This window comes from Corvus brachyrhynchos, unplaced genomic scaffold, assembly GCF_000691975.1.
Source record: "Corvus brachyrhynchos isolate BGI_N302 unplaced genomic scaffold, ASM69197v1 scaffold43, whole genome shotgun sequence".
In the NCBI taxonomy this organism is placed as follows: domain Eukaryota; kingdom Metazoa; phylum Chordata; class Aves; order Passeriformes; family Corvidae; genus Corvus; species Corvus brachyrhynchos.
This window is the reverse complement of record NW_008237353.1, coordinates 2,195,685-2,210,037: the sequence shown is the minus strand read 5'-3', so window position 1 is coordinate 2,210,037 and position 14,353 is coordinate 2,195,685. Positions and strand designations below refer to the sequence as shown.

The 14,353-nt window shown below is 37.5% G+C and overlaps 1 protein-coding gene across 2 annotated transcripts in view; it reads right to left on the bottom strand.

The window, feature by feature from the left end:
- DTNBP1 (dystrobrevin binding protein 1) overlaps positions 1-14,353 on the bottom strand; it is a 60,936-nt gene that overhangs the window by 19,520 nt on the left and 27,063 nt on the right. The window lies entirely within an intron of this gene.

Below are 14,353 nucleotides of genomic sequence, written 5' to 3'. Positions count from 1 at the left end.
CCTTTTCTCCAGGCTAAATACAAATGCGTTGTATCCAACGTATTACACAGAATTTCACACATGAACATATGAAATATTAAAGGGCTAGAATGAACTGCATTTTGACGAAGAAGTTTGCACGGCAGCAGTTTCCATTTACTATTCAAAATAGGTCAGACATTATATACTTGCATACTGCTATTATAATCCATTTTTTAAAGTGAAAACAGTAATCACATCAGCAGCTATTGAAGTCTGATGGCCTGCTTTTTCTAACACCTGTCTAATGCTTTCTAAATAGTAAACTGAATGAGGATACACAGCCTAGGGGGAAAAACATAATAAAAAAGACTGGAAGAGATTTCATTTTATAAGCACGTATAGCAATGTATATAGAAAATAAAACAAGAAATGTTATTCTTACACCCACAAGTTAGAACGAAGAACATAAATTTACAGTGAGGCAGCCTATAATAACATAGGCCACATCTGATGATTCTCTATTTGGAAATACCCCATTTCAATGTCTCATTTACAGTTCACATTAACTTCTGTTTTAAATATTCTTTAGAAGTTCTAAACAGTTGACCATATTTCACCCTTCACCTCTATTAATCCATAGGAACATACTTGACAGATTTGAGAGCAAGGCAGCAGCCAACTAGTTAAATCAGCAGTACTGGAAGAATAATGTGCACCCACTGAGTCACCAAGGTTATATAAACTGACACAGCAAATTAATACAGCTGCTTCCCTGCCTCCCAAAATACAAACCACTCAACTACTCAGCCATTACAAATGATATCTCTGCTTCAGTGCTAGGAGAACAACTGTCAGAGCCCAGAAACTGAGCTACCTGCTCATTCAAGAAGAGATCTGGAGGTCAGGTCCGAGCACAGGGACGTGCCATTGGCACTTGCACTGCCACTCCTTCATTCATCTGAGGATGAATGTGGAAGTCAAGACTTCGCAGATCGCTCCAGGATATTTGTGGAATGATGAAAGTCCTGCAGGAAATCAGTCCCTGGGTGCTTCACAGACCGGATTGCACCTACCCAAGGGGTAACAGTGCAAAAGAACACTATGAAGTAGCTCAACTATAAAAATTTGGAAGAGCTATGTTTAGAAGTACTCTGAAAAATACTTCTCTAGGTACACACACTTTTTGACTCGCAGAATTTAACAGTGTCTGTATGAACCTGGAGCCTCCTGAAGTGTAAGACTCTTAAGAGAAACAAAATACTTGTTCAATATAGTCTTTAAAAAGTCATAGCACAAAGAATCTAAAAATAGAAGCTTGTAAAGCGCATTATATTGTCAGAACAAATCTGTCTCCATCCTGCCAGAGATGCTGGCGCGGTGATCCGCATGTAACTCCACCTATCTTTTAAGGCAAAAACTCTCCTAGTACCACTGCTTGTGGGCTTTAATGCAAAGTTCTGGCAATCATCCAGGACTCCAGAAGGAAGGGAATGCAGCTTTTCAAATTTTCTTTTTAGGTCATGACATATGAGATCACACTGATGGCCACTAAGGCTCCATTTACAAATGCAGAGGGAAGTCAGCAACTTAAATAAAAAAGGAAGGTGCTTCTAAAAACAATGGTACATTGTACAGAAAGGTCATGTTTACACAAATTATCTAACACTCTCCACAAAGCTCAGTAAAATGTAAACTAGAAAATATGATGTACTACATGGAATTGAAAAACAAGGGTAAACCAGCATATTTCAAATGGAAGTTTTAAGAGAAATGAAGAAAAGCCCAAACATTTTTATCAAATTTTATACTGTCCCCAATGCTTAGAACATGAAAGGGTAGGCATGTTCATCACTGAAATGACCAGTTTGAGATCAGTGCATTTTTAACGTTAGTAAGTGGTATTCAGAGCTTTTGTCTTCTGTGAAGAAATGCAAATGGTTTTGGTGCTTGAGATGTGGTCAAGTCTTCAGGCAATGACAGAATCAAAAACCTTCCCCACAATTTTCTCAGACTTGCCCTTTCAAGCAAAGTTAATGGTTCCATACAGTTTTTTGGCTTTATACAGAACTCTTAACAGAAGCCTTTGCCAACAAGACAGATGCCATATTGCCTTCTATATCAAAATAGCAACTAAGAATGATAAGTGAGGACATCACTGGAACATGGATCCAATTAGCAGAATATGGCAAAATTGACATTTATATAACAAAGTTTCAGGTTAGTCATCGATGACTAAATTTATACCACAGAGCTATTAATTCTCACCCTCTGAAGACAGAAGAGCAGCAGATTCCAAGAATCAGAAAACCAACAGACATTTTTTGTCCAACAGACTTCAGTAGAATCAGAGTGGCTGGGGTTGGAAGGGACCTCTGGAGATCATCTGGGCCAACCCCTCACCAAGGCAGGGTCACCTAAAACAGGGGACACAGGAACACATCCAGGTGGTTTTGGAATGTCTCCAGAGAGGGAGATTCCATGACCTCCCTGGGGAGCCTGCTCAGTGCTCTGCCACTCTCAGTGTAAAGTTCCTCCTCATGTTGAGATGGAACTTCTTGTGTTCTAGTTTATGGCCATTGCTCCTCATCTAGTCACCTGCACCACTGAGAAGAGTCTGGCACCATCCTCTTGGCACCTGCCTATGAGATATTCATATGTGTTAATGAGATCCCCTCTCAGTCTTCTCTTCTCCAGACAAAACAGGCCCAGCTCCCTCAGTCTCTCCTTATAAGAGGAATGCTCCAGACCTCTAATTATCTTTGTGACCCTCCACTGGACTCTCTCCAGGAGCTCCTTGTCTTTTTTGTACTGCGCAGCTCAGACTGGACACAGCACTCCAGACGTGTTGTTCGAAACTCCTGTGTTCCTCCTCCCCAGTAACTTGATGACTGTGGCAAGGCAGAAAACAACTGATGCCAGACAAAATAAGAAACTGAGCAGTATCACAACATAGGCAGACAGTATTTTCATGCTTATAGGATTTAAGAAAGCCTCTTTGCTAAATTAATACTAGAACAGTTTACACAATTAACAATTAGCTGGAGGCATTCTAATTACTACAAAACAACCTCCTCAGCTCCCCCTAGTCCAACACACCCTGGCCTTTCAGGAATTTCTCTTTTTCCTGATGCTAACTCCTTCAATATGTTTATGTGTAGAAGTCTCCATGTCCCCTGCTCCGTCAAGCAGGCCAAGCTCGCCCAGCATCTTGTGAAATAAGTTCTCTTCTTATAACTCAATCATTTCTCTAACACCTCATTTGCAGCTGTCCACTGGAAATTTCATGATTGATCCACTCCTGGATGTTATTTACCGTGTTCACAATTGAATTAATCCTAATAGTTCATTTCTCAAAAGAGACTTCATAACTGAGACTGTTTTCCTCCTAAATCATTCTCACTCAATAACCTGTCACTTGCAGAACTTTTTGGTTTGCTATTTATTGTTTGTGCTAGATAAAACCTCTTCTGTTTTCTCTTCTGTTCTAGAGTTAGTCCACAACTCCTTCACATACCTAATTAATTTTCACTCCATGGATTTCATTAGACTTAATAATCATTAATATGCAGGAGAAATCTTCATTGGTAGAAAAGCACCCTGAACTCCACATAGGGACAGAGAGAGAGAGACAGAAGTACCTCCGCCAGACTTCCTCCCATCCTGCAACTAGTGGACATTTTCATACCCATTATGACTTCCAAAATGTGCTGAAAATCAAGGACTTGGCTTTCTACTCTGTCAGCTTTCCTACAGCTTTGCATCTGAAACATGTTCAACTGTAGTAAGAACCAGATACTAAATGACTGGCAGCACAACCCTCTAAATATGTACCAACAAGCAGAAAGGGAAAAAATACATATGTCATCCAAACCCATAATATGGATAGACTTCTTCCAGTCACACAGTTATATCCAGACAGAAGCTGAAGCTGCAGGCCCCTCCAGAAGACCCTGCGCACTCCAGCAAGGGACAAAAACTACCCTCCATCTGAGACAAACCACATGGACAACGGTGCTCTTTAAAATAAAGGTAAATCTTTAAAATAAAGGCTTTCGACATTGTGTCAGCAGAACTGCAACTCCCACATCACTGGTGACCTGCAAACCCCGAGCCTATCAAGTATCACAAATTTCATTTCCTACCCTTGTGAACGCACAAGATAACTGAAAACCAACTGTGTGGTGTTCAGTGTGTCTTCTCTATGAGGCGTGGGCTCCCAGTTCAATGTTCAATAACCAGAGAAGAGAGAATAAATCTATGAGGATTTAAGATTATGATCAAGGGAAAACCCTCCTGAGCCAATGGAAACGCTGGTACGCAAGGTCTGGAGTGATTACATAATCATCTAATTAAGCCAGAAACTTATTCCTATAAATGGCACCATTCCCGTTTGATTTAAAATGAGACGCAGCCAACTACGTTTTGATCAAGTCTCATTTATGCAACATCAAAATAGCACTAGCTGCCTTCTACATAAAAGGAAAAAAAGGGCTGAGTGACATCTCCACAAGATTCTTATTTCACCCTAATCCACAGGGTAACCCAAGTGATTAAAAATGAAACAATGTGTTAAGTCAAAAAAGCCTCTTAACCGCTTTTGGCCTTGGCTCACACACTCTGTTAGAAATACACAATCTAGAAATATTATGTACATATAAAAATGTTTTACTGATTTTTTAAAATAGCTCACATTTTAAATATCTATTTTTATTATCCAACATTTCACCTGCAAAAGCAAACACATCCTGGAAAAGGACGCCACAGTAGCTACAATACTGAAGACTTATGCTTGTACAGCATCAGCTCCGCTGCCTTAATACAATTTCACATGACATTCCTAACACTCAAACAAAATGGGCAAAATAGTTTACCAGAATATCCACATTTTTGTTCCATTTACTGAAAGGAGTAGAGAAGCATTCAGAATTCCTACATGCTCACATGCACACCTCAGCCATCCACACACATCATTAGAACCTGAGCAGAACAAGTAGTTTAATAACACACTGCTGGGAAAGGCAGGGCTCAGATTTATGTAAGGACATGCTATAAAGAAGGAATAAATTATTTCTACTGCAGCTTTTAAAACAATTCTACTATTTTTGAACACTGTAAGAACGAAAATAGTATCATATTTAGAGTACCACTGCAGAAAGAAACAGTGTCATGTAGAGAAATGTAAAAAGTGTATAATCTATTACTGTACATTTATTTAGTTACAAATCAAACTGATGAAATGTCTGCACTTACAGTTACATTTCTAACATAAAATAGAAGCAGCATGCCAAAATAAATAATACTGTCATTATAAGACCGTTCAAAAATTCATTTACATCAAGATAAAGTCACAGGCAGCAAGAGCCTACAGCATGTGGTCTTTCAGCACCCCAAAAAATACTACAGCTGGTCTTGTTAGAGAGTTTAAAAGTAGGTGTATGAGTATTTTTTAACTTGTCATTAACCTTAGTGCACATGGGTGGTAAGCAAAGAGATTATCAAAAAATACATGTTTTGCATTACTTTTTTTCTGTCACAAAGCTAGAAATTAAAATGTGATTAAAAGAAATTAGAATAATCAAATACCATAGAGGTATTTGATTATTAGTTTTATTATAGTATTAATGTTCATACTAAGGCTCCTACTTTCTGCTACCTCTTCCCAGAAGTACTTAGAGTAATATTGCTAAGGCTTGCATTTCAAACTATTCTCCAATTTCATATTCTAATCCTTATATAAGTCCAAGGTTGGCCCCCACCCTACACAAAAAACAGCTGTTCTACTGTCCAAGATATGATGGTAAATAAGGAAAAAAAGAAATATTTGCAGCTGTGCCGCTCTTTGCCCATGTTTCCATTGCAATTTCAGGAAACAAGAACAAGTACAGGGACAACTTCTGTCAATAAGCACAAAGTAGTTAAGAATACAAAATGGATTATTCCAGTAGTGTGTGTGTGTATATATATATATATATATATATATAGCTTGCAACACTGACAATTTTAAGTGCAAAGTGGTCACACCCCATTTAGCAGAACAGAGGGTAAATTTTGCCATCTTTAAGTAAATAATCAACTGATCTGACTAGACTTATGGAAAGCAAGTATTTTTACAAATTAATTATTTCTAATCAACACAAATGTAAAGAGTTCTCCCACATCAGATGAATTGCTTAGAACAAAATATTCAACTTTACATAATTATTTAACATGAATATCAACGTTAGTGGTCAAAATTACAACTCATAGGTAGAGCCTTGATAAAGCATGCTCCAACAGGTTATTAAAATAACGAATAGTTCAATTTACTCTTATCTTTTGGTCCTGGACATCCACTGAAAAAAAAAAATCCACGTGAATGGTAACAGAAAAAAAACTCCTCGTGGTTATGTAAAAGAATATAAAAAGAATCAGAGTAGAAATCTACATTTTATTCCCACTTCAATTAGGGCACAGCTCTAAACACCATTAGTTACAAATTAACAGCATAAAAATGTTACTGGTGCATTATTAAAAACATTGTTTCATATGATACAGGGGGCTTATATGGATGTAAATAGCATTAGCTGCTTCATTAAAAATACACCATTAGAATTTACTTATTGTTTTATTTATCTAAAGGAAATTAGCATAACTGTATCCATGCTAATACATTCACTGCTCTCTTTTTTTATTCGTGGTTTTATCTTCAGATAATAATTCTCTGTCTCCTCTCATCCTCTGGTGTCACCCCACCCTTAGACACGCCTGCTTGAATTTTAGCTAACAAGATATCTGTGTATTCGAATTCTTTTACTAATTCTGATTAGTATTACCTTGACAATAATGCAAAGCGACAGACAAAAGCAAAGCAATAAACAAAAGCCCTGGAAAAATAGACATTTAGTCACTATTTCATTCAAATTTGCTAAATCAAGTCGATAATTAACCTGCCATTTACAGCACACTCTTTGCAAATCAGGCAATGGTGGTAACTGAGGAAATTAATTAAGCTAACTTTAATTTCATTTTGCATTTTACATTAGCTTGGCAAGTTAAGGTGACAAATAATAAAGATGATAATAAAGTTCCACCTACATGAATTCTTCTGAGTATTCTCAGTGCCTCCCGGAGATGACATGGCAGTAAGAAATAAGCAAGTAAAAAGAAACCCAGCACTGGTCAAGTGAAAGCTCCAGTTACCAAGCAGCCCCAGTGATGTGCATCTTCACTGATGCAGAACAAAGACCTTTGCCAGAAGGCTGCTTTTTCAAAGCAGTGGTACCGCGACGGGCAGTTTCCGATGGGTCCCTCGCACGCAGATGCAGCAGCACACACATGGATACTTCAACTCAGCGCCTCCCCAGAACCTGAGCACAAGCTCCCAGCAGCTGGGCTCCACCAGAAATGCAGGCATGTATTTGGGAAGATACCACATGCTGCTGATCCAAGGGGTGCTGCAGAGACTGAAATCTTCCCAGCGGGATATAATCTGATGACATGCAGCTACAGCATGTGTTTATCTGGCAGAGAGCTGGAAGCGTCTGAAAGTGATTCAGGAGCAAGGGAAAAGGTAAAGAAGGGTTCTGAATTCTTTTTTTTTATTAGGTGATGTTCACAAGGCTCTCCCCTTAAAGTGCCTTTCCTTAACATGGCTTAGCTCAGATATTCCACAAGCCAGATTACATACTATTCTTACTTCACACATAAAATATTAAAAGCCTTGGATGTGATTTTTAAATAAACTAGGAAGAGTATTCTCTACTGAAAACTGATTTTTCTGTATTACATATACAGGCTACATTTTCATCAAAAACTAAAAAAAAAAAAGGTTATGCAGTTCAGAAAAAAAAATACAGCAACAGGATATGACTGAGAATCTTCGGCTCTGGTGATGCTGCAGTTACACAACAGTGCATTTATGTTTCAAAACCCGTAAGGCATTCCTCAGAATTGGGAACACTGGCACACGTTGCCTCTTCAGTTTAGGAGGGTGTGCAGTAGTGCCAGAAACCAGGATAGCCATAGCAATTCCCTTTTTTTACTTACAAAGATCACATTTTGAGAACCTTCTCTGTGACAATTCTCAAAATACAGAGTAGGAGCAAAAGGCAATTATATAACAAATACATCTCCAAGTGACATCATTAAAAATAAAAATACCCAGAATGTTTGGCCTACAAAACTCAGGTTTATTTAACTGGTGAAAATAACACCAAAAATATCTATGTGAAATATTAAAAGAATAATAATAATAATCATGAGATAATCCCACCTCCAGTCTGGACTTTGGTAATTAAAGGATGAATTCAAGTTAGAGCTGTAGACAAAACAGGCTTCTATTTTTTTCTACATCAGTCATTTAAGCATTTAAGCAAGGGACAATTAAAATATTACACCTTTAAGTATTTTCTTTTCTACATAAACTGAGTATGACAGGACTTATGTTCCCATGAAATTATTTCCTATTATCTACACAGTTTGCTATTCACCCTGGCAATGACTGAAGAAAATCCCTTTTGTCACTCTGACCTCCTCTACTCCTGACAAAACCAGGATTCTGCAAAGGCTGACTCCAGCACAGGGTAAACTTCCCTCACAGGCAACAGGAGCTGCACCTGCACACTCATGAGGCATCTTATTTTAAGCTGCAGTGATGCCAAATTTGTTGTGATACATCTGACCTCTGAAAGGGCTTTTGACATAGTGCAATACTAGATTACAAAGAGAGTAGGACTCAAGGAAAAGAAAGAGAGAACTACATAAATGCATCACTATTAAAATTTGTTGGGAAGATAAACCAGCCCCCTCAAAATGCAAAGCAAAGACGAGGTGAGAGGGCATATGGGTGCCTCATGAAAAAAAACCCCGCAAGAATCTCTGAAAATGTATGTAGATGAAGCAGAATTTAATAGAAAGAAGTGTTCCTGCTCTTCACTCTTACCCAGTCAGAATTAGCATTAAAAAAACCTGATAAACACAAGGTTTCAGAAGTATTAGTAACATTAGCATTCTATGGGTTATATTAATTCATTTTCTGAATAGCACTTTCAGGTGACAGCCATCACATAAAATCCTGAAATCTAGTTGAGCATGGAGGCTACAAACTGCACTGTCGAATCTGCAACATAAAAAATTATATTACAGTCAAACACACAATAAACCAAAAAATAAAAATGAAAAAATAAATAAACAAAAAGGCATTTAAAGCATTAAACCAGAAGTGGTTTGGGGCAGAAGAGACAAAATCAAAACTTATCTTTGATCAGCCAAGTTACACAAGCACACACCATTTATTCCAAGGAAATCTGATTATCTAGTTTGCCCATAAATAATCTGGTCTCTCCATAGCATCCTTTTGAGACTTCCTTTAGAAATCCTACTCCCTATTTAAGCTTTGAAAATTCAAGTCTTTTTCCAATATATAGCCACCTTAGTAATGAATTAAACAAAATGCCATTTTATCACTGAGATCCACCCAAGGCTGTATTGACACTACCTGTTTTCACCTCACCAGCTGAAAATAAAAATAATAATAAATATTAAATAATAATAAAAAATGAGCAAAAGGAAAATAATTCCTCATCATATCAAATTATTAAGAGCTGGGGTTGTTCAGCCTGGAGAAGAAAAGGCTCTGGAGAGACCTCACTATGGTCTTAAGGGGGCTTATAAAAAGGAGAGAGAGGGATTTTTTTTTAATGGGCAGATAATGTCAGGACAAGGGGCAATGGATTTAAAATGAAAGAGTGCAGGTTTAGATTGGATGTTAGGAAGACATTCTTTACTCAGCGGTTGGTGAGGAACTGGCCCAGGTTGGCCAGACAGGTTGTGGATGCCTCATCCCTAGAAGTGTTCAAGGCCAGGCTGGATGAGGCTCTGAGCAACCCAGCCTAGTGAGTGGCACCCCCAGCATGGCAGGGGGGTTGGAACTATATGATCTTTACGGTTCCTTTCAGTCCAAACCATTGTATGATTAAGTTAGTTGACAATGCAGCCCTCCTTTTGGCAAAGCATAATGGAAATTGGCTTTCTGACGTAGTAATCAAAGGTAGAATTGTAGATAATTTTGTTTCTATCGTTGAAATATGCCGAACCTCCCCTTTTTTTCCTCTTCCATTGAAATGTAAATTCTATTTCTTGTATAGAAAATATTGTCTGTCCTGAAGACTTGATGCTTATTAACATATTAGATAAAAAGTTTGTTCCCAGTCATCTGCAAAATAAATGCGTACACAAGATATTATCCACTGTAGTTTGACTCCCAGTCATAATAATACTTAATCCAGCAAATGTTTTGCTGCCTTGGCAAAGGCAGCTAATACATTTTCAATTACACCTCATGCTCAATTTGTGTTGCCAATTCAGAAGGAAGTCACATTTTGAGTGTCAGCAAGAGACAAGCAATTGCTTTGGTGTATTATCCCAGAAAACTGAAAACTTCCAATGTTCCTGGGTATGTATTCATAGATAGGACAAGTTCTCAAAGGATTCCAGTAAGTTTGATAACTTGGCCAAACAGAATCAGATGTGCAACCCTGCACCATCCACCCATGGGCTACAGAAATGTACAACTGAAAGATCACACATACATTTCAGTGTTGGTAATATCTGCCCAGATGTATAAAGATTCAATTATTTACTGGGGAGGGCTGAAACCAGTGAAAGACCAAGAGTGAACTTTCCTTAAATTATGCTATTTAAAAGGATTTTAAAACAAACCCACTATTTTTTAAAAGGCTTGATTTTAAGGCCATATCTATTTCAAGGAAAGCAAAAAAGAAGCAAAAGTAGAAGATACAAATAGCTAGATACAGTCCTAGAAATTTTTAAAACGTGTCCCGAGAGTTAAACAGATGCAAGAGTCTGCAAACTTGAAAATGTAAAAAGCAAAATCAAAAGCAAGGTAGCTATAAGGACACTTTAGGATCTTGTTTCCTTCTCCATCTGCCTCACCCAATTACACTAAAATGGAAGACTTCAAGAGTTAAACTTATTTTCCTTTCACTCAAGGTTTGATCAGAAGTGCCCAAGTCTCAAATCTTTCTGTTCCCTAGAGAATGGTTATCATATATAAGAGTCTTGGTCAATTCTTGCCACAGACAACACAAGACATCCAAAGTTGCAAGGCTCTCCTTCCATAGCCTGGATGGTAAAGAAGCTAGTAAAACACAGTATTAACCAGAAATCTATCAGGATATTTTCAGCTTATAGCAAAATAATGAGGAAAGCCCCTGAAATCTGAATATAAACCTGACATTTTAATTCCATTTTAGCTTTACTACAAAGAATTAAGCAATTCTTTCCCAGCTGTTTTCTGGTATGACAAAGTAAGAGTTGAGCTACAAGGTTTAAATATTGCAGTTTTGGACCACTGAAATGTTAAAGTAATCAAACTCCATGTGGCTGGAATGAATTTCTACCACAATGTCATCTTACTCTTGCTCAGAAGAAACATACAGGATTATGTGCTCAAAATTGCAGCTCAACTTCGAGAGCAGCTACATCATTGAATGTATGAGCTTTGTCAACCATGAGCTGTAAAGACCTCCACTGCATATTACCCACGCATCTGGAAGGCAAGATGAAGAGTAGGAAAAAGGAGTTTTGTTTTGACAGCCATCAGAACACAGCATGATAAAGAGAATCCCTAGACTGGAAGAAAAAAAAAAAAATCAGTTTGACATACTATTTGTTAAAGTGAGTAGATTTTAAGGAGTGGAGAACAAAGAGATGGAGTCAACAGACTGCTCCAAATATTGTGGGCTCTTAGCAGAGGGAAAAATTAAAGTTTGGATATAGACATATTTAAGCTCCTGATAAAAGGACTGGAAAACTGCAATTTCAACAGCGGTATCTTATATGCATGAATAGGGATGACAAAAAAATCTGCATATCAAATGTGACCCAATGACTTAACTTTGATGGCAAAAGCAAGAAAAAACACCTCTTTATTTCACAGGTCACCTTCTCAAGGAACATTTTGATAAAGCTCTTAAAACTTATCAGGCCTTGTTTGGGAGAGACCTCTGATTCAAAAGGCTGAAAACGTATTTTGTTGTAGGGTAAATAGAAGTGCTGAAAATGGTCATATGACCTTGTTTCCCTGAGCTTGAATGAAACTAATCCTGTTAAAGCTTAGAAATATGCATGACTCAGTAGCCAAAGCCATGTGCTTATTTGCCCTTGCAAATTTGCTGCCACCTTTCATTGTCCGAAAGTGCTGTGTTGCTGATCTCTAAACAGCCTCTAGTGCTTTAGCTTTCTTTCCAGAAATGAACTCAAAACATTGCATCCTAAACTTTTAATAGAAAGGGACTTGTATAAACAATTTTAAAATCTATCATGTATACAGTTCCCATTTGGATAAATTAGAAGTGAACTTCTATTTCTGAAGTAAACTCAACAGCATATGTAATAACATATGCATTGTGCAATTCTATTACTTTTAGAACTTTTTTTTTCCCCCTACTCTCTCACTGCTTATTACCTACCTCATTATCTGCTCCACTCTTCCATCTTCTAATGAGATTAACAGTATTCTGTAACTATTTACTACACAATCCTGGCTGCTCTGGAGCTAAAGAAATGTTAACTCAAAAAGGAAAAAAAATAAATTAAAAAATGGTACCATGTGCCTAGAAGAATGATGGAATTATTTGAAATCTCTGTTCAGTCATAAATGCACCAGGTTTCAAGTATCAGGAGCAAATAACCACGTATGTGCTATCTAATTTCCAGTTTCTCAGCTGTAAAACGAAAATGATACACACCCTTTCTAAACCATGCAAGAGCACAACTCATCAAACACTAAAATCAAAACCACACAAAAATATCAACTAAAATTAACTCTACTATTGCAAGAAATTACCAAGATTCAGAACAGAACACTTTTCTTTTTTTTGCATGTTTATGAGTCTCGGCCAAGACAGGACAGCACAGAGCATAAGCCAGTTCCAACAAGCACTTCTCCAAAGACTGAAATTGGTGCATGCTAGGAACAAACTTGCAGGCTACTCCATATGGCATACCAATGTTTCCATTCATAAATCCATCATCTTTTACAGCAAAGACCTCTGAATGATAAAGTACTAAAAAAAGATAAGGAACTGGGCAACCTTTGAGATGTTCTGTCCTGGTTCACACTCACACTTCAGGTACACAAATGCCAGTGCTGCAGCAGTGTCAACAAAGACACCACACACTCATTCCCTGCCTTCTTCAGGGAGAGATGTTTAACACAAAGAAGCAGGAAAGCTTATAACCTTCACTTTCTCAGCATCACAGATTATTAAGTAATAATCAATTTCAATTACTCTGTAATAGAAAACCCTTGTGGTTGAAAGAAGAGAGACCAGAAAGGTTTGTTCTGCCCCTGCACACTGTGGGTGCAGCAAACAACAGAAGGAAAATGTCTGGCCCTGTAAAAATAAGTCTTAAAGCAAAAGGAAGACTAGTAAAATCTATTCCTTACAATGAAATAGAGTACAATCTGCAATACCAACATGAAAATGGCAGGAACAAATACTAAAACATTGACAAATACAAAAATAATTCATAATTTCTTGAAGTAGTATTACACTCTTATTTCATGCTCCTTAAAGGTAGTAACAAGCAAGAGAGTTAGTGGATTCTCAAAACTTTCCAACGCTGCAAACAGGCATATAGACATTCCTTGTTAGGGCCCCTTCTGGATGACACCTGGTATCTCCAAAGAATATATTTAGAAGGTCAATGAATTACTACTTTGTACCTTGGCGCACACAGTGAGAAGTTGTAAATGAAAGCAGAAACAATTCTGCTTCTTGGTTGTGTGAAGGCAGATTTTGTTTCAGTATTAACATAAGTAAATACTAGGTATATACAAGGGCCCTAGCAATGTTTTTAAGGTTACAGACATTTGAAGATTTCACAAATTTACAGACTACACTTGTGTATGTATTTGTATTTACACATCCACAAAACTCCAGGGAAGTAAAGTTTTTAAAACAGAGCTGAGAGGTCTGTGAAGCTACCCAGAGGCCTTGTGAGTCACAGCTGCACTCTCAGGGTCAGCACGAACATATAATTCACATTTTTTTCTGTATTCATTGTGCAGCTGATGGGATGCACCACTGAATTCAAGTTTCTAGTGCTGTGCTATTTTGAACCTCAGACTAGGCCAGTATCTTAATTCCAGTAAAACTTACTTTCTATCCTGAGCAAGGCATAAGAACTCAGCACTGGTGAACATGAGAGTTGCATTTGGATACTGAAAAAAGTGCATACAACTCTCTTTTAACCGTTCTAGCAAACATATTAAAGGAATTTTTTTGTGGTACTTTAATTCCTGCATATTCAGATAGAATGATCTTGTATCTTTACGAAAGATATTTTTATGCAAGACATTTACCATCCTTATATCCTGGAAGCTATT